This window comes from Lacerta agilis, chromosome 5, assembly GCF_009819535.1.
Source record: "Lacerta agilis isolate rLacAgi1 chromosome 5, rLacAgi1.pri, whole genome shotgun sequence".
Lineage (NCBI taxonomy): Eukaryota > Metazoa > Chordata > Lepidosauria > Squamata > Lacertidae > Lacerta > Lacerta agilis.
The window spans coordinates 41,115,605-41,135,985 of NC_046316.1; the positions used below are offsets into that span (position 1 = coordinate 41,115,605).

The window sequence follows — 20,381 nt, forward strand, 5'->3', positions numbered from 1 at the left end:
TATGTGTTTTTATTATGTCTATGGTAGGATTATTAAAAACATCAACAACAAATCCAACAAGCCAAGGTACTCCGTGTCTCTTTCCATTCTGCCCCTCCAGTGTTATAAATTAGACACGTTTTGAGAACTGCTTTCAACTGGCAAAAATAATAATAGCATTTTCCATTTAAAGAGCAGGGAGCCGGGTACAATCAGGACTGATTTAACTGCCCAAAAATAACACAGTTACATGCAATGCTATGGATGGGTGTTTTTTTGGGTGGTGGGGGATTTTGCCCCAGCATCCCTGTAAGGGCCTGTAGACATCACTCCTCTTAGTTACTCTGAAGCAGCAATAAATTTTGGGGGGCAACCAATAAACAGACACCTGCCCTTTCTTCCAAATCCAGACTAACCACTACTCTAGGTATTACTGCTTAGCTTCTAAGGGTGCGACTCTAAACCTCACTTACCTGGGAATAAGCCTCATTGCACTCTGCGGGGCTGACTTCTCAGCAGACACATTTAGGATTGCGCGGTCAGATGTGAAAATCCCAGGGTTTCCAAAACTGTCTTGGAGCCCCTGCCTAACCTTTGACCTGGAAGGCCTTCCCTTAATCCCCGGATGTGCTCAGGAGGGATGCATATGTATGTTTGCATTCAGCAGTGCGAGAAAGGCGGAGAAGCAGCCCCTGGCCATTCCCAAATGCACTCTGCCTGCTGTTACTCGTCCCCTGGTTGTTGCAGTAAATATGTGCCCTCAGGCCGAGGAGGAATCGTCTTGATAATAGGAACTCTCATCGTCACCTAAACAAACCAACCGCGAGATGCGATGCCGGTTTGATCGCAGAGGCCCTGCGCTTTGAGCCGAACCTGGAGAGCATGATAATGTGAAGCAGATTGACAGCCGGCGAGAGACTCTTGCAGAGGCCCCGGTCACAAACCCGCCCGTCCACCCCCGAGCTGCTACTCCGGCTTTAACGCAACAAGAGCCCCGTAAGAGATGGGCTGAAGGCCGCTTCCAAGCCTTCGATTTGCAAAGGCTGCTGCCGCCTCTGCCTCCGCCGCCCTTTCCTTTCATTCCCCCAGAGGCTACGCAGTCCGCCCTGCTAACAGCAATCGAGTGGTGGCTGTTGCAGCTGCTGCTGCTGCTCAGCCCTCATGGCTTGCAAGGGACTTGGAATTAGCAGGAGCCCGGCACGAGCTCAGCCCAAGGCCTTTCACTTATTTACTTATTACAGTATTTTATTTTAATTCTAACCCCCTCCTACTTTTTTTTTTTTTTTTAAAGCAAGCCGCACTCGCTGAGAAAACAACCCAGGAAGTGACAAGCCCATTTCCTTTCTCCGGGAGGATCAGTCCAATACAGCACCGCCGTTTCGGCAGGGGAGTCCTCGCGCAGCCTTGGCAAGATTGAGGAGCTTCCCGCAGGGACGCGCGCGACGGGGCGGCTTGGTAACGCGGGGCCCCAAGTCCTGTAGCCGGGGTAAGAGAAGGTGGCCTTTGAGCGCTTGCACGCGGACCTTCCCTTCTGCAAATCCTCCCCCCCCTCTCACCCCCGTCTTTCTCACTCCTGGGCCGTTGGTCTCGTCCTGGGCAGATATTGTTACAATGTGTAGAATAGTAGAGCGGAGACACTTTCATTCCGCTCTCGGACAGAGAGAGAGAAAGAGAGTCTTTGCTGATGGCTTGAGGTGGAAGATATTTATTATCTGCTATTTCCTTCTCTTCCCCCACTCCTCCTCTTCCTCCACTTTTCAGTTTTTATTTTGTTGGTGTTTGGGAAATTCTGCTCCCGCTTCCTTGCCGGTGCCTGGGATGAGGAGATGACAGGAGCGATCAGAGACAGGGGACCAAGTTCCTATTGCTGCTACTGCAAAGGCTGCTATTGGCATTCCGGAGAGGAGCAAGCGGGCAGTGCACGATGGTGATTGATCTGGGGTGTGCGCGCGCGCGCGTGCTCCTTTAACCTGGTTTCTAACTCCATCGTTCTGGGCTGTCATTATCAGCAAACAAGAGAGAGGCGAGCTTAGAGAAGGGACAAGAGGTTGGGGGGGGGGCTGGGGTGAGTTTAGGAATTATCATTCTGTTTATTGAACTTTGCGTATGGACACGGAGAAGGAAAAGGCTGCCTTCCCTGATTGATTGAACTGAGACCATGCACTGGGGCTGCTGCTAACCAACTGGAAGTGTGCTAACACCCCCTCCCCCCAGCTACCCCCCCCCCACTAGTTAGATGTGTTCCTCTTCTGTTTCTTCTTTACGTAGCCATAACTATAAATATGATGATGATGATAATTTGACGGGAGTGAGACTTAACTGTATGGATTGCATTTGCACATGGCGAAGGAATCTGCCCTTGAAAGGCTCTTTTAAAGTGAAGAGTTTTACAGTACGTCATTGATTTGTCAGCTATATGAGAGTTTAGTCCTCAGGCTTCATTTCTCTTTCCCCTTTCATGAAAATGTAGAAGTCGGCCTGGACGCAAGCAGGCTGACAAACGCTTCGTTATTCATGAGTGTTTTATATCTCTGTTCATAACAGCAGTTGCCAGCAGTGTTTATGTCTGTATGTCCCATTTGCTCTTGCACCCCATATTTTTCACATTTTATTTTTAGCTCGTTTTCTCGTTTCCTCCTCTGGGATAATGTTTCTGCATACTGTGAGCCTCAGTCAGTGTATTGTTGTGCATATACTTACATGATGATTTTGTTATGCTTGATCAATGGAGGACTGTCATAGTCTATGCTCCAAACCACCATTATATCACTGGCAGTCTACTCAGATGTGACTTATATGTTTGCATGTACCTGTATTCAGGTAGCTTATGCTTCCATTAAAACAAGCTCAGCATGAAGTTGGATTTAGTATTCACTTTTTTGGGGACTGTAGTATGACTAACAAGCATAACCAGGTATCATCTTTTTAAGATAATCATAGATTAAATGTGTTACTTTCCTGAATTCTCAGTTACATCTTGCTTTTACAGAGCCTAGGGGTGGCATTCAACTAAGTTTTACTCTAAGTCTGTAAACGTGACTAAGTTAAATTCATTAATTTCAATGTGGCTACTCTGGGGGGGGGGGAAGCAGTTGACCACCACCCTAGGTTTCTTACAAAGCTTGCTTTGGGTAGGTAAATGGATGTCTTAGTATTGATCAACCAGCATGTTAATAGCATTGTATGCGTAAGCCATGTTACAAGTACTGATGAAACTAACAGCACTCCTTGTTCTTCATTGTGTCTTAGACTGCTGTGTGTGTGTGTGTGTGTGTGTGTGCTTACACTCTTCAACTGGTGGGGCAGGACATACTAGTGGGTCACAGCCTGACACAAGGTGGGCCACAACAGGGGCATTATCACTATGCAAATATATGGCAAAAGATCAAGAAATGGGTTCCCAAATGCATGTTTGGGTTAAAGGGGAATCCTGGGTCTGAAAAGTTTCTAGACTCCTGCTCTAGATGAACTTTGCGCAGATCAGATATTTGGTATTAGAGTGGTTAACAGTTTGCAGATTGTTAGCACTGTAAAATAAATCTTGAGGGAGGCTGTAAAATCCGGAGCAGACTCCTCGGTTTCACAGCCCCTTTTTGGATCAAGGGAAATGGTGCCTTTTGCCGAGATGATTTAGGAGTGTGCTCTCATATGTAGTCTTGGCAGCACAGCAGACGTAGGCTGCTTGATTACAAGCTCTGCCCTGTGTTCAGGAGACCACAGTGCAGTTTGACTATAGGGAAAAGATACAAAGCCAACTAAGCAAGCGATACTGTGAGAGAACAGGCATGCAACCAGAGAATGGTACTAATTATGAAATTGGATGCATATTTGTTACAGGATTATGCCCAACCCCCAGTGTGAAGAACACCTTACATTTGACTTCACTGATTAATGTTAACCCACATATTCTTACTGGGTTAACTAAATAATATATTTCCCTTCTATCATTTTTTTTTAAAATCTGAACTGAGGAATGGTTCTGTTAAATTTAAATGCTTGCATAGTAACAGAAAAACAAGAGTGCTGGTTGTTGTTTTTTAACTGCCCTGTGAGATAATCCTATATATGTTTACTCATAATTAAGCCCCACTGCAGTTAGTGGGGCTTGCTCCATAGTGTTTAAGATTTCAGCCTCTTTTTATTTGGGTTTTTTTGCAGAAGCCCTCACCAATACCTGCTAGATTATTTTCCTAGAATCTGAAATGCAAAAGAAGACCTTTGTCAGGGACAATCCAGTAAGGACAGATTAAACACCCTGTGTTTATTTGATAAGCAATTAGGTATTCAGCCAGAGAATGGAGTTGAGCTTTGCATTTTGAACTGAAACAAGTTAAATTTTCTCTCCACATCAGTTGTGTGTAACCAACGCATTTGGAGATTTGAGTTAATATCTACTTTTTTCAATGAAGCTGACACACTGGCCACGGACAAGTTCCTATTGCTATGTCTTTGCAGGGTTCTTTTTTCATTTATGCATGAAAGTGTAGGTGAGACTTGAAAGCTGATGGATGTTTCTCACAGCCAGATTACCATATGATGGTCCAAGGAGTACTGGGGAGATGCCCAGGACATCCTAAAATTATGCAACTCCACTCTTACATGATTACCCATCCTTCTATCAATTAAATAGTTTCTCTCTAGTAGTTGGCATACTTCCATATTTCCTATTCATACTGAAACTACATTTTAGAAGATGTCTTCCGAATCATAGGTTAGAAATATTCCAAAATTTGGCCAGTTCAGAACTGTAGAACGTAAGGAAAAATAATGTTGCTAGATCCAACTGACAGTTGGAGAGCAATTACTTGACAAGGCTGCAAAACTATGGGCGACATACTTCCATTGCCTACTTGCTCAATGGAAATCCGCTTGCAGAGTAGGAGTTTCAGTTCCTCTCCTCTATCCTTTTCACGTGCCCTCAAATCTGCTTGGAGAGAATCCCAATGCTCCAGAGTAGGTGTGTTTGTGTGTGTGTGTGTGCGTGTGTGCTCTGACCCTGTCTATTTTGCCCTATGCTATATTTTACCGGAGTCCAGTTTTCAGCTGGGTAATTCAATTGGCTGATCTGATTTTTAAAATATTAAGTGGTTTAGAAATGCTTTTAAATAATATTACACTAAGATAACAATTTATCTCCAAGTAATACAATACAATACCGCAACAAGGTGAGCTCCATTTGTTCGGTCCCTGCTCCTGCCAACCTAGCAGTTCAAAAGCATGCAGTGCAAGTAGATAAATAGGTACCGCTCCGGTGGGAAGGTAAACAGTGTTTCCGTGCACTGCTCTGGTTCGCCAGAAGTGGCTTAGTCATGCTGGCCACATGACCCGGAAGCTGTACGCCGGCTCCCTCAGCCAATAAAGCAAGATGAGTGCTGCAAGCCCAGAGTCGTCCTTGACTGGACCTAATGGTCAGGACTCGCTTTACCTTTACCTAATACAATATGAAATAATTAAGGTTAGTGGGGCACAGTTTTCCATGTAGCTAACACATGTGTCCTTGGAAACCTTTGGCCACTTTCACTCAGATTGGAAGTAGAATTATCTCTATGGATATCTCTGTAGAGAAATTATGTTTAAAGCAAGCCACAATTTATTATGTAATATGTTGATAAATGGAGGCTTCAGCTTTAGATTCAACCCAGATGTTAAAGGGTTTTCTTTCTAAATGCTTTTTTTTAAAAAATAGTGGTGAGCATAAATGTCACACCGGATTTAAAGTGACTTCCAAGCTGTAAAAAGTAATGTTGGCTTGCAGGAATCAGGATTTAAAACATTATCTACTCCAGGAGCATTTGGTCTCTTCTCCCCTCCTCCTGAAATCCTATTTAATTCCATTCACTTCTCAAATACTCAATTTTCATGACTCTGCCTTGAAATAATGGTTTGCTCTACAGTCGTGATATACATGGTGTCAGTGTGGCCTGACCTACCTTACTTGTCATATGCTTTAAACATCATGGCTTTCGATATTTGTGAGGAAAGAAAATGCTTCTATATCCACTTTCAACAAATGAAATGCACACTGTGATTTCGTAGGTGATTGGAGAAGTGGTCATATAAATGGGCTAGCAGTAGAGCCAGTGGGGTGATCAATAAAATGTAATAAGTGAAATGCAGCTCATGTTTGTATGGCTGTCGTTTGAAAATCTGGCATAGAGATTGTTCTCCTTTTTTCTTCAGAGGTAATGCCGTACCACAATATTTCCACTGGTTCATGAATGGTTGCTTTGCATTGAGGTAGTACTACATACCGGTACATGGATATGTGTATTGAAGCTGGGCTTTGTATATATTCTGCTTTAGATTCAGTTCTTTCTGTACAATGTTGCAATATATTTAATTCTGTCCCTTTTTTCTGTTTTTGTTGTCTTAGTATTCATTGCACCAGCAAACAGTGTTTTACAGAATAGCAAAAGTCTATTAAAAAGCCCTCATTCTGTTTTAAATACCAAAGAGTCTTGCAGATCTTTAAGGTGGCCTGAGGCCCTTTTGTGGTCTAGACTCCACTTCATCAAGTAGTTGATGAATGTTTCTGCTGTAAAACATTTGTCAGGTTTGCAAGGGACTCTGTTATTTTTGCTACATAGTTGTACCCTTGGAGGTTTTGTTGGTAAGGGTGGCAGTGGTTAATCTGTGCCCCCCGGGTGTTGCTGGCCTACAACTCCCATCTCTTAAGAACTGGCCTTGCTGCCTGGGGCTGATGGGAACTGGAGTCCAAAACATCTGAAGAGTCAGACGTTAACTGGCCCCAGCTTGGAGGAAGTGCTCAGATCAAATCAAATAGTGTATCAAGGAGCAAATGCATTCAGATGCCATTACATTTTATCACCCTGAACATCTCACATGAGAAAGGTTTAGAACCAGCTGTGTAGATCTTCTTCAGTTCTTTCGGAGCAGTTCATTTAAGGAGCTACTTACCGGTAATTCAGCCTGTTTGTGGATGCATGGAAGCCTCATTATACTACAAGAGCAGGATGGAGGCAGAATTGCTACGGTCAAAGTGCAAAATTTGGGATGTTTGATTTGCTTTTGTTAGAGAAGCCCTTATCACATTGCTTTTTAAAATTTGGCCTGTTTTACTAGTGGTAGGTGTGTTGCTGTGACAAAAAAGATAACTGTACAAGCACAGCAAGTTTGGCTGTATTGTGGCAATGATGTTTACTAGAAAAACCGTTGGGTGTTTGCTGTTATACTATTAGCCCTGGGGCCTAGTTCGGGTCTGACGCGAAGGGATGGGCATGAACTGGCTGGATGTCAGGCACCAGATTAGGCAGACAGGAACCAAGGATAAGAGGCATGTGATGTACCGGTAGTCATGAACAGGCTGGAGGTCAAATACCAGATTGCATAAAGCAAAGTTGGGCCTCATATGAGATGAAGTGTGAGAAAGAGTCTGTGTTATGTTACACTAGCAGACCAGCTTAGAAAGAAGGGATTTATAGGGCCTAGTGACTTTCCACTGTGGACCAACACCTGGACCACCCCTTCAGCCTAGAAGGAGCCCTTGCCCTATGAATAGCTGGATCCATCTGTCTGTCTGAAGGACTAGAGTGCTGGTGGCTGCTGGAGGCATAGCTGTCAACCTTTCCCTTTTTTGCAGGAAATTCCCTTATTATAGCTGTGGGGAACAGCAGGGAGGGTTGACAGCTATGGCTGGAGGCCATTTTTAAAGACCTTTGCCATTTGCCTTGTTTAAGCTTATGTTTATCTTCTTGTATATCAAATGAACCTGCCCACATAGGAAATGTGAATAAGCAACAGCTTATTTCTAACCTCGGACTAGCTTCTCCAGAAGTAAGACACAGGCTATTGATTTAGACTTTTTTTTTTTTTTTTTTTGCTTTGACAGCTTTTTACTTGAATGATGGAGCCAATGCTGTGACTACTCCAACTTAAGCATTTACAAACATTTTTGTTAAAATTCGGGTAATACCGGGGAGATCAAAATTTGATTTGAGGACAACTGAAGTGCTTGACTTTTCTTCTCACTGTCCCCAGCCCCCAAACTGAAGCTAATAGCAGAATATGTGCTGTAATAAAATTTCGTTATTGGAGCAAGGAGCAGGGAGGAGTAAGTAGGACAGGCATTATTCTGTTTAAATGAAGTCACTGTTGGCAAAACAGAAAGTTATTTGACTGGGAAATGTTCAGTCTCTCTCTCTCTCTCTCTCTCTCTCTCTCTCTCACACACACACACACACACATATCCTGGCAGTCCTAGTTGCCTAGTTTTTTTTTAAGTTAAATTTGTCAATATAGCTGAAAAGGTTTGGATTGGTTTTGCATATTGTGTGTGTGAGAGAGAAACAGGGCCTGCTCTGCTATTTAAATGGCTGAGATGGTCAACCACAGAAAGCAGGTTTTGAGGGTGTTGTTAAAGGGCACATTGTCAATTACTTCATTCATTTTAATATTTATTTACTGCAATAGAGGAACCATCTTCTACATCAAATACCAAAATATATTTTGAGAAAAAGTTGTTTATTTCTAAACACACTTGTACAGAAGTCATCTCAAATATGTTGTTTGCATACATTTAAAAGCCATGTCTCCATAATACCACATAGATAGATAAACTTAAGTTCCAGTTCACTCACAGACCTGTGTAATTCATAGCCCACCAGAGATTGTTTGAGCTAGACCCATTTTAGATATTCATGTAATTAAGAACAAGTCCAAGTCTCATGTTGCCAATTCACATATGAATTCTACATACATATCCATGTATGTAGGCAGTTGCATATTTACATGTATAACTCTTGAATCTGGCCTAATGTTTCAAACCATGCCTGCATTAACACTTCCTTTTCTTGATTAGTTATTTTCTTTCTGGTATGACAGAGATTGAGCTCTGAAGAAGTAAGATAGAAAAGGCCAACCAGCTCATATATTTGCAGTTGAAACTGTAAAAATATTGTGCTATTTTATTTTTGTCTAAAAATTCTTTTTAAGGCTGAAACATCTAATATAAATTAATATATCAATATTAATTATATTGATAAAACACTGTATTTTAAAAGTTATTTTTCCTCTTTCAATATGTTCATACCTTTTATCCAATTTTCTCCACCAGGTAGGAGGGGGACCATGGCAGAAGCCATCTCTGGTGACTAAGGAAACAAAGAACACCGCTGAAGGATTTTGGATACCTGTGCATTTCAAAGGTATATGAAATACATAGCCATACATATTTCTAGAGTTGTTTTCACCATCTCTTACTAGAAGGGAGGGTGTCAGGCAGTATGTACATGATGGCAAATTTCTGGGCTCTTTGTAATGACCTGTAAGGAACGGTATATTGGTATTGTATTGGTTAATGTTGAAATCCTCAATGAACATTAACCAATACAAGTTACAGCTTTGCTATTAATGAATTTGGGTTTCATGGATTAATTCAACTCTTTCCTTGCACATTGAAACAATGTTCTATTGACCTAGTGTTGTCCTTTGGGCAAAACATTCAACATGGCCTTGAGAACCGACTTTAAGTTGGAGCTTAGTCACTGTCTTGCTGGGTGGCCTCTCTGAAGCGCCTCCTGACGAATGCTCTTATCTGTAAAATGCTAACAGAGACATAGCTCCCATTCTCGCAACTCATTCTGCAAGTTATCATGATTATTAGTACAGTGCATTAGCTAATCTAATACAGTTTCTGCAAAAGCTGATTTGAAATGCATATTGCGTACAAAGTATCACCAGTGTTTCCAACCCCCCCCCCCAAAAATCTAGCATGCATGAACTATATCATAAAGAAGTATAAAACCCTTAATCAAAGGTCTTTGCAAACTTTGCCCATAGAGCTTCCACCTTGAAAAAGAATATTTGAGTTGGTATTCGGGATACCTGGGTAGCTGCCTGGGATGCAGCACCTTGGCAAGGCTCACCCCTCTTGCTTTCTGCACTGGACTGACACTTCCAGCAGCTAGCATCACTCTGGTGCACTGTGGAAAATTAAAAGACCCAGTTGCCCAGTGCTCTTTGAAGTGCTTCCACCAACAGTCAGGTAAACCTACCAGACAGTCACAGTGCACAAAGTGGGGTGCTGCCACTGCGCAGGTCACCTGGTTGTAGTGGTGCTGCTGCTCATCAGGAGCTGGATGGGATGAGATAAGGCAGTGCCTAGGGCAGAAGAGATTGGGCAGCTGCACCGCCCCCAAGTTGCCAATCTAGTGCTTCCTTTGCCCTTGCCACTCCTTGCCCCACCTCAACCCATTCCAGTGTTCACAAGCAGCAGCAGTGCAGTGGCAGCACCACAACTACTACTTGGTCCCCCCTCAAACCTGGAATTAGCCCTAAGAGATAGATTTTCCACAAGTAGGGCTCTCAGATGCTCCCTAGCCTACCTTATTATATTTTACCCTTGAGCTTGACACCAAAGGTAAGTGCTTTAATTCAAAACCATCAAAAGGTGCTGAGCCCTTATCCCTTTGTTTGCTCTCTTGTCACCTTAAATGCTTATCAGTTAAGTGTGCCTATGGTCCTGTATTTCTGTATAAAGATGTGCCCAAACACATCAAAAGGTGAGAAAGGAGCAGATGGTTGACACCAGTAATACTGATACCAAAACCTGTTCTCAAATTGACAGTGTGGTTGCCAGAATGCTTACTGGTAGAGTGAGATGGAATCTCATTACACTGATTCAGAAGCAGTTAGATTGGTTGCCTGTTTACTTCTGGGCCAAATTCAAGATGCTGGTTCTTATCTATTAAGCCCTAAAGGGTTTGGGACCCCAGGACATGATAGATGTCCATGTTTTAAAGCTCTTCAAACCTCTTACCTGTGTCCCTTTGTTGGGGAGGTTCAGTGGTGCATGGCAATGTGGAAGAAAGCCTTATCTCTAGGGATGCACCTTTTGGTGCACACCTCCCCTCAGAAGCACACCTGGCTCCAATATTGTTATCCTTTGGTGCCAGCTTAAGGCATATTTGTTTGCTCAGGCATTTTAATTGGTTTAATTTAGCCTGCTGTCTTGTTTCAATCTGCTCATCTTATTTATTGAGGTATTTTATGGTTTTATTATGGTATATTACATTTGATATTGGGTTTGTTTACGTACATGTTGTACCATGTCCTGGTAATTACATAGATGAAAGTTGGGCCAGAAGTACTTTTGCAAAAAAATGAATGAATGAATAAAAATGGTAAAACTTGGATATTTGAAGAAAATACATAGTTGAGCCCTGCTGAAAATGCTGCCTCAAAGTGAGTCAGATCATTGGTTCATGTAGTACATTATTGCCTACCGTAACTGGTGACAAGACTCCAAGGCATTGCAACCAGAGATCTTTTTAACTGGAGGTTCTGTGGACTGAACTTGGGACATTTCCACGTGCAAATGTTGTGCTTACTTATGGAACCTCCTCTAAGCAGGTCTAAGGTACAGGCCTATGCCTCTCCTTCAGCCATGGAATCTGTGGTATTTGAACACACAACTTCATGGGAGCAAGCTGGTAACAATGCCAGACCTAAAGTGCTGAATCTCAAATACAGGACCTTCAGTTCTAAGAGACCAATGCTGTTTTTTCTGTAGTTGCATAGGTAGGACTCTGAACATATTGGCTAGAATCCAGTCATGGGGTCTAGCAATATGAACATGAATTGCTAAAGCCAGACAAAAAGTGACTTGGTTCAAACAGAAGTTGGCATCTAAGTGCACAGACCTATCTACAGTTTGGCTACTATGAGGTACGTTTTGGTGGCATATCCTGCTGGGCATCCTCTGTCTTTCCATCAATAGCTTATGTAGCAGATGGGATGCATGGAGATGTCTGAGATCTGTTTGAAGCATCCTTTTAGGGATTAGCACTCCTGAATGAAAATGTGTTCCCTAGAAGAATGCCAATTCTAACCTGTCTCTGTCAAAAAAAAAAAAAAGTCTTGTCTTTAGTAAGAAGGTGAAGCTGCTGAGCATATGCTTAATGTTTTTCAATGTTTTTTGTACAGTGGTACCTCGGGTTACATACACTTCAGGTTACAAACTCCGCTAACCCAGAAATAACGCTTCAGGTTAAGAACTTTGCTTCAGGATAAGAACAGAAATTGTGCTCTGGCAGCGCAGCGGCAGTGGGAGGCCCCATTAGCTAAAGTGGTGCTTCAGGTTAAGAACAGTTTCAGGTTAGGACCTCCAGAATGAATTAAGTACTTAACCTGAGGTACCACTGTATTTAAAAAGTATACATTTTTAAATAAAACAAAAACAAAAAACCCCACACCAAAAAACACAGGGTGTATTCAACTAAGTTTTACTCAGAGTAAATCTGTTGAAATTAATGGACCTAACTTGTTCATGTTCATTAATTTCAACGTGTCTACTCTGAGTAAAACTTACTTGAATGCCACCCTCTGAATGCAGTGAAGCACATATGTAAAATAAAGGAGATGGGGTGAGGGAACATCAAAGCATGTTATTACTGTTTCTTGTGCCCAGCATCCCAGAAAAAGACCCTCATTTTATATCTTTTGGTATGTGAATGTTCAAAAGCTAATTAGACATTTGGATATATCCAAAATGTTCCCAAGGCAAGCAAACTTAGTTGGTCTCTAAGGTGCTATTGGACTTTATATATATTTTAATATATATTTTAAAAGCTCACTGTACATAAGATCATGGAGCATAAGGACAGCACTGCTGGACCAGAACAATGTCCCATGTAGTCCAGCACCCTTTTCTCACAGTGACCAACCAGATGCCTTTGACTAGCTTCCACAAATTGTCCTTCAAAGCCATCCAAGTTGGTGGCCATTGCTATCTCTTGTGCAAGCAGATTCCATAGTTTATCTGTACAGTGTGCGAATAAGTATTCTATTTTGTCTGCCCTGAATCTTCCAATGGATAAGTGAAGAACATCATCCGAGCTTTTATCACTGTTGCCATACCTTGACATGAGCCTAAAAACCCCTACATTTTAACCACCCAAATACTGAGTTTGGCAGGGTGCTTAAAAGGGATTAGGTGCAATTTGAAGTGATCTTGAAAATAATCTACCCTTTAAGTGACCTCTTATCTCCTTAAGCGCCTACTATGTTCACAGTCAGCAGCTAAAAGGGGATTTGTTGAGGATCACTTAAGCATGATCAAGGTGATTGTGGTCTTGACAGTTTCAACCTGAACTAGGCGAAATTTTGATGTGGGCAGGTGAGGTGGGTGGGTCTTTGAAACTATCTTTGGTGCATGGACTAATGGCACCAATGCTGCCATGGTAAAAAGTAGGAATTGTTTTTTTAGTTAATTTTATTTCAAGTAAACTCGTTTAGAGTCAGGTGATAAACTTACTAAAACAGTGAAGACCTGACATACCATAGTTTAACAAACAGGAGCACTAAAATTCTCCTTAACAAACTGGAGCACTAATTTAAGGAGCATTAGGTCTTTCTCTGAAGATTTATCCTTTATGACATTTGAAAGGGAAATGCTCTGTCACCTATTGTACAGTACAATGAAACCGCTCTCATCGGCCAATGAGGAAATACTGGAAGTACTGTCAAGCCCATAGGCTCATCAAATGGATTGGTTTTGCTCATTATCTAAATGCTCATTTGTGAATTACCAGCATGTATTCGCTTTGGCCTGATTGTGATTTCTTGTACACGTGCATCCTATTACTTCTGCAAATGTGTACAGGTGCCTGTGTTTCCGTTTCCCCCTTCAAAACATATTGGTAGTTTTCTCTTGCGAAAAAGAAGCCAAAAGGAAACTTGGTTAGGTTTAGATGGTCTGTATTACCTGCCAGCCCAATCTGTATAACCTCATAGTTAAACTATGGAATTTGCTATATTACAAGATGCCACGATGGCCACCAACACAGATGACTTCAAAAGGGGATTAGAAGAAGTCAAGCACCATAACTACTCCTCACGATGGCTATTCTATTTTGTAGTCCATCTTTCAGGATATCTGTCAAGATCAGAGGTAGCTTGCTTCTGAAACGGGTTCAGAGTTACCGGTAGCTTGCTTCTGAATACCAGTCGCTGGTGTTCAGTGGTGGAGCTGTTGTCACATCCAGTTTGGCTACTGTGGGGAAACAGGGTACTAGACTGGCCTGGCCTTTGATGCAGCAGAGATGCTCTTACATCCTTAAGAACATATATGTGTGGAAACTTCCGACTCGTTTGTTTGTTTTTGCAGTTCTGCACCTAATGCAATATATAAAAATTCCTGACATTTATACATTCTGCCTTTCCCGTCCAAGAAAATTTGACAAGACCAAAAATATAAACTGCAGCCAAGTTACAAATGGGAGTGCATTGAGCAGTGCAGTCCTCTGCCCATGTGGCACAGCGTCGCTTTGAATTTTGCATGCTCTTTCCCTTTGATGCTAATACTACACCCTGAGATTCCATACCAGTAAAGAATACTGCTAATTCATCATGGGGATTTTGAGATTTAAGAAGGCTAAGAATGCACTCATATGAGTCTACCCACAGCTCTTGTATTGCTAGTTGGGCAGCATACTGACTACTCTGTGTGGTATACCATCCTATTAATGTAGATTACTGTGCCTGTCTACAAATAATTGTTCCATATTCCAACTTGGATGTTGGGCAGGCAAATTTATCCACAGCTTTGTGAGAGCAAAAATTGGCTGGGGCTAGTGGCTGGTAAAGAAATAGAAGAGTTTTACATTCATGCTACAATAAGTTGTATTCTGGATGCTCATTTGCCCAACATGGTTTGAGGTTTTCCCCTTTCCCTCCTATCATGTAAGTCCAGACATTTTCTTCAGCCCTCAGTGTTTCCCTGCTGGTTCACACAAATGAGGACATCCCAGCTGGTGGGGAGATAGATGCTTGTCTTCTTAACCTGAGAGGCTTCCAGCACTGCTTGGTCATCCTCTGTAACTACCAGTTTGAAACATATAACTGGAAGCCTTTTTAAGCAATGGCTGAGTGTGTACACACTTGCATGCAGTAGGTTTCAGGAAGTAGCCTTGGGTTTATTCAGATGTACCGTATTTTTCTGTGTATAACACGACCCCATGTATAAGACGACCCCTATTTTTGGGAGCCCTCAACAGTTGTTGAGCTTCTTTTGTAAGTTTGCTGAGCTGTTGAGCAGCTTTTTGACGAGCCCCCCCCCCCACCGCTCTGGCTGATGGAACTGGTGCCGTAATACACCGCATACTGGTGCTCACCAAATATTCTTCCTAAGCAAGGAAGAGCGGGTCGGGTAAGCAGCCACCTCTCCGACATTTCCCTGCTACCGCTGCAGCACCAGCCCTCACTTACTTAGCATATTAACCCATGTATAAGACGACCCTCAATCTATCACAAAAAATGAAGAAAAAAGGTCGTCTTATACATGGAAAAATACAGTACTTGCCTCATTTGGAGCATGGTATATGTTTGGATATGTGTGTACATCCTTCTCACACAATTTGTGCACTCCTGTTCTTAAAAAAGAGAGAAAAGGACAGATTGCATGCCAAGATATACATGTCAGGTCTTACATCTGCACATGGCTATGGTATGTGAATTTGTTGTACAGCACTAGAAATCCAGCTATATATGTATTGGAGAAAAAATGGAATCTTTCACATTCCTGCTGCTTTCTTGAGACACCTGAGCATCCAAAGAGCTAATATGCTAAAGTAGCTGGGAATCTTGTTTTAGTGGAACGCTAATGCTTTTGTTAGCCAGAACTATCCTTAAAAGCTTTGCTAGGCTGCTTGCAAAAGAGAGCATTCCTTTAGCAATTCTCTACCCAGTCATATGAAATATAACTGGTTTAACAGCCTTTTGGGTAAAGACTCTGCAAGATTCAATATTTTGAGGATTAGAATTAGCATCTCTACAATTAGGAGGATGTGTTGTATTAAAAAATAGGATTTTTTACAGGTTAATCTTGCAGATTTGACAAGAGCGGGGGAACTTTTTTTTCTGGGAGTTACAATAACCCTGTTGGCTGATGTGTATGTGACAGAAGACCAGACGATAAGAAAATTAGAGAAGGTGAACGGAGGGAAGCAGCCAACAGGGGAACGACAAGACAGTAGCTGAGGGAGAAAGCTTCTGGAGGCAAAAGTCGCTCGCAGAAAGATAAGCAGATGTCAGGGAGACGGGAAATAAGAGAAGTTAAATAGTCATAGAAGCCGTGAGATAGGCAGTGAGGCAGAGAAGGGAGGATGATGAACAATAATAGTTACAAGCCTTTTGATAATGCTTCATAAAATGAGTAGGAGAGGTAATATCCCATAGCATAAAGCCATTTAGAAACACTCCAGGGTAGCGAAGCCCCACAAGGCAACTGGTTTTAAAAATACAGCTGTATGTATCATAGGCCACAGGGGGATATTTATGTGAAGGCCTGTTGTTAAAGCCTTGGCAGCACTTTGCTAGGTGGGGCAGCTCCATTTTGTATGATAAATATGGCTCTTTGTTTTGAGAAGCAGGAAGTCAACGGAAAGAGAAATGTACTGCCATATCACATCACATTCTGCATACGATAGAATGGCGGTGAGGAATATTTTAACTCCTCCTTTTGGCTTCTTCCGAGATCAAAGATGGCCACAACAAAATGTGATTTGTCATTGCGATAAGAAGAGCAAATCAATTATTAAATTAATTTCCAGGAAGTATGTTTTTATTAGAACTGTCCGCACTGTAATGTTCTTGAAGCAACTTGTTTGTTTTAACCCTTTGTCTTCACTTTACAGACTTTACATCATCAATAGGAACTTTTTCCTGTGCTGGGCATTTGGTCTCTCTTGAATTCTGCTTGTATCATGTTATTTGATATTTTGTTATTTTCATCAATGTAAGCAAGAAGGACTATCTCAGTTCAAGGACACATTTTCGTGAGGCAAAGGCACTCAGGGAGGGTGTGTGGCATGGAGAGAGTCCTGAGGGCCAGGTAGATAGGCCACCAGGCCTGAGATGCCCCCCCCACACTTCAAAGGTTACCATTTATCACTATCTCCAATATCCTTCCTTTGTCTGTTTAGATGTGTATCATTATGCAAGTTACAATTCCAAAGATGCATACTTTTATTTTGATTACAGAATTCATGATCCTTTGTGTTGTTTTTATTTATTTAAAGAAAACGTTTCTAACCCTTATGACTATTAAATAAAAATTTGACATTTCTTTGCTCCTTCTCTCCATTAGCGGGAATAAATTATGCAAAGTAGGAGTCTGAGTTGCTCTGGTGTATAATTTTGAGGGTTTTTTTTTTAGTGAAAGGTACACAGAGCTCTGTTAGCAATGGCTAAAAAGAAGCCTCACAAGAACTCTGCTGCAAGGTTTCCTTAACTGAAGAGAGTGGATACAGATGGTTCCCTCTTTGCTCCAAGAAAAAGTATGTAGGATGGGAAGGGAGCATTCCCTCCCTCCTCCATATTCATACCTCAGCTAGAAATGTCGGCACTGATTCCTTTGCAGCCAGCGCACGTAGGGGCCATCTTCAGGGAACAGACTGTAATGTATTTAATGAATTTGAGGAAAGTAAGAAATTGTAAATGCTGCAGGGCAACACGCACTTGCTGTTCAATCTGCCAGATTTGTGCCAATTAAGACAACTTGCAGCTGTTTGGCTCCTCCTTATTAGGAGACATTTGTATCAGGTACCAGGTTAAGCATTTATTTTCTCTGACATGTTCAAAAAGCTTTGGTGATACCTAGTCACTTTGTAAGCAAAGACTGAAACAGTGGTATTTACTGGATGCATGCAGTAAGGAGCAAGTTTGTTCTTTTTAAAAAAATAATAATACACTGCCTTTGACAGTTTTATCAGAGGTGTCTGTGTGCCGGGAGATTGTATTTAAAAGGTTTGCAGCAGAGGTCTACAGACACACATTTCCATACAATGTGCAAATGTTAATTTATATGTACCGGGGCAAAGAAAGACTAATTTCCTATTCAAATCACCCTGGATATACCTTTTTGCACCCAACTTGCACCCCAAATCAGTTTCCACCCCAATTTATTTACCTCAATTAATTTCCCAACAGTTCCTGCTCCAAAACAGTTCAGTTCCCATTCCTTGTTGTTGTTGTTGAGTTGTGTCCGACTCTTTGTGACCCCATGGACCAGAGCACACCAGGCACTCCTGTCTTCCACTGCCTCCCGCAGTTTGGTCAGACTCATGTTGGTAGCTTCGAGAACACTGTCTAACCACCTTGTCCTCTGTTGTCCCCTTCTCCTTGTGCCCTCAATCTTTTCCAGGGAGTCTTCTCTTCTCATGAGGTGGCCAAAGTATTCCTTTCCTTACCCCCAGTCAAATCTAGATAAAATAATCTTAACTTATTTCCTCAAATTAATATCCTGCCTAGTTACTAAGACCCACCCTCCAAATCAGTTCCCCCCAGATTCACCATGTAACCAAAAATACTAAAAAAGCAGATTCAGGGCCCACTCCCAGCAAAACCCCTGTCTGTGTGCAGAGGAAATACAGTGTTGTATCCAACCAAATTTTGCTATTATTGTAACTCAAGGTCTTCTGCCTATGCACCTTCCATCTGATCTGGATACTTGGAGACAATCCCCAGAACAGATTTGGGAGAGGAGTGGGGTGGGGGGAAGGGGATAGGAAGTCCCGTTATTTGCAGGCAGAAGCCACTGAGCTAACAGGATGACTTCTGTGGGTACAACCCATAGTCTTTTGGCTTCCATTGATCAATTATGGGTTGAAATTCAAGTGAATTGACGCATGACTAAGGCTGCAGTCCTAAATACACTTACAAGGAAGTAAGTCCCATTGAAACTGTCCCAAGTTAAACAAGCATAATTTTGCCCTGTAAGTGTTATTATATATGGTGTGTTTCTTCACATCTTGAATGTGATACTGTTTGGCATAGAGGCTGTCATAACTTGAGACATGCCTGCAGCTGCTTGTTTCCACATGTCAGAGCCAAAATGGGTGTACACTGAAACACATGTGGGCTGTACAGTTTTCACAGTGTCCTGCTCTCACCATTCACACATTCTCTGATAACAAATGAAATGCAAGGCAACTTTAAGTGCAGTATTGCAGCAGTCAGATTTTTAGTGTTGGAATACAGTTACCCTGTTCAACTTTGTACTGGATTGTAATGAATGCATGGTTCACCGTGGCCATAAGTGGGAACAAGTAAAATGTAAATTCAGGCTAATCCTAGGATGTCTGTTTGTGCCACTTCCATCATATTTTGACAAAACAAGTTTATTGCCGTGTGCCCACTATAGAAGGTACATAGTCCCATGGCTGCTGTATGAGAATAATCACATAGGGCTGGTAATAAAGTTGTCATTATTTACAATGATAATTTTGAAATGCCTGGATTGGTCTGACAGAGAGCCAGTTTTAACTGCAGTCCTTAATACCTCTGCTCTTGCCAAAATCTCTTTCCATAGCCAGCGAATCAGAACTCCAGAGATATTTTGTGCCTTCTGTAAATGTGTGGGTGCAATTACTCAGAGAAGGCAGAATGCTGCTTGCTATTTATAACTTTCATTTTACCTTTTATCTCTCCTTGCACACACACTCCCTAGCGCTATTCAGATTCCCTCCATAATGATGGCTGATTCCTGACTCCCTTTTTTTTTTTTAATCTACCGGGTGAGTGGGAGGTCATAATTTAACTGTGTTGCTGTATGTGGCAATGCTTTTCTCTTGTCACACATACTTGAAACAACATAGCAAGAGGCACAATTAGTGCTTTAGCACATGGGCCAAACTTCAGCAAGCTGCTCCTGTTCAAAAAGGAACGTAAAGAGAGCGATAGGCAAGGAAAGCCAACCCTGGCCATGTCCAAGAATTCCATGTAAGGCAGTGACTGAGCCTGCTGCTGGATATTCTGGGATAAAGGACCAATTCTGCATGCTCTCCATCACTCATTAATAGCTTCCCAGTGCACTCAAGCAGGCTCCAATCTATAGTGATGGCGCTTATTGTTGTAGAAGAGAAAATACAATGGCAAAATCTGGGTGGACCCTTGAATACCATGGCTGGCCAGGAATGGAAGGAACCTCCTTGGGTTTCAATATATCTTGGTCCATAGCATAGCAGGAGCATCTGCCAAAGTTTCAGGCCAAAAAGGCCCATGAAATAACACCAGGGTCTGTCTTCCTTGCTTGCGCAGAATGTCACAGTCTCTCTTTATAGTTGCTGGTGTTGATCTAGCAGAAATAGATCAAATGTCACTAAGATTGGAGCCTAAGTTGGGAGGGAGAGGGGGGAGGTAAATAAATTGTACTTCAGGAGAATGTCCTTGCTGCAGTATGGGTAGTCTTGTCAGGTCCAGACATTTATTCTCTGCCTGCAACCCCCCCCCCCGCCCCTAGTACCTTCTCTGTTTTGAAAAAAATAAACGGAGGACTTCTTTTTGATCCCTTTGTTTAAGCTCTCGCGTTTCTGCCCCACTTGACTGAAAAAGAGGAAATGTTATCACTAAAAAAGATGGCGCACAGTTGCATACAATCTGCATCT

At 42.1% G+C, this 20,381-nt stretch overlaps 1 protein-coding gene across 4 annotated transcripts in view; it reads left to right on the forward strand.

Annotated features, from left to right (window-relative positions):
- Positions 1-1,445: 1,445 nt before the first annotated feature.
- FAM53B (family with sequence similarity 53 member B) overlaps positions 1,446-20,381 on the forward strand; it is a 112,446-nt gene continuing 93,510 nt past the window's right edge. For 3 of the 4 annotated variants that reach the window (XM_033149453.1, XM_033149456.1, XM_033149455.1), the window contains exons 1-2: positions 1,613-1,673; positions 9,053-9,143. The gene's annotated coding sequence lies outside the window, so the exon portion shown is untranslated. Of the gene's footprint in view, positions 1,466-1,612; positions 1,674-9,052; positions 9,144-20,381 lie in introns of those variants that run through there. The other variant, XM_033149454.1, reaches the window with a different exon arrangement.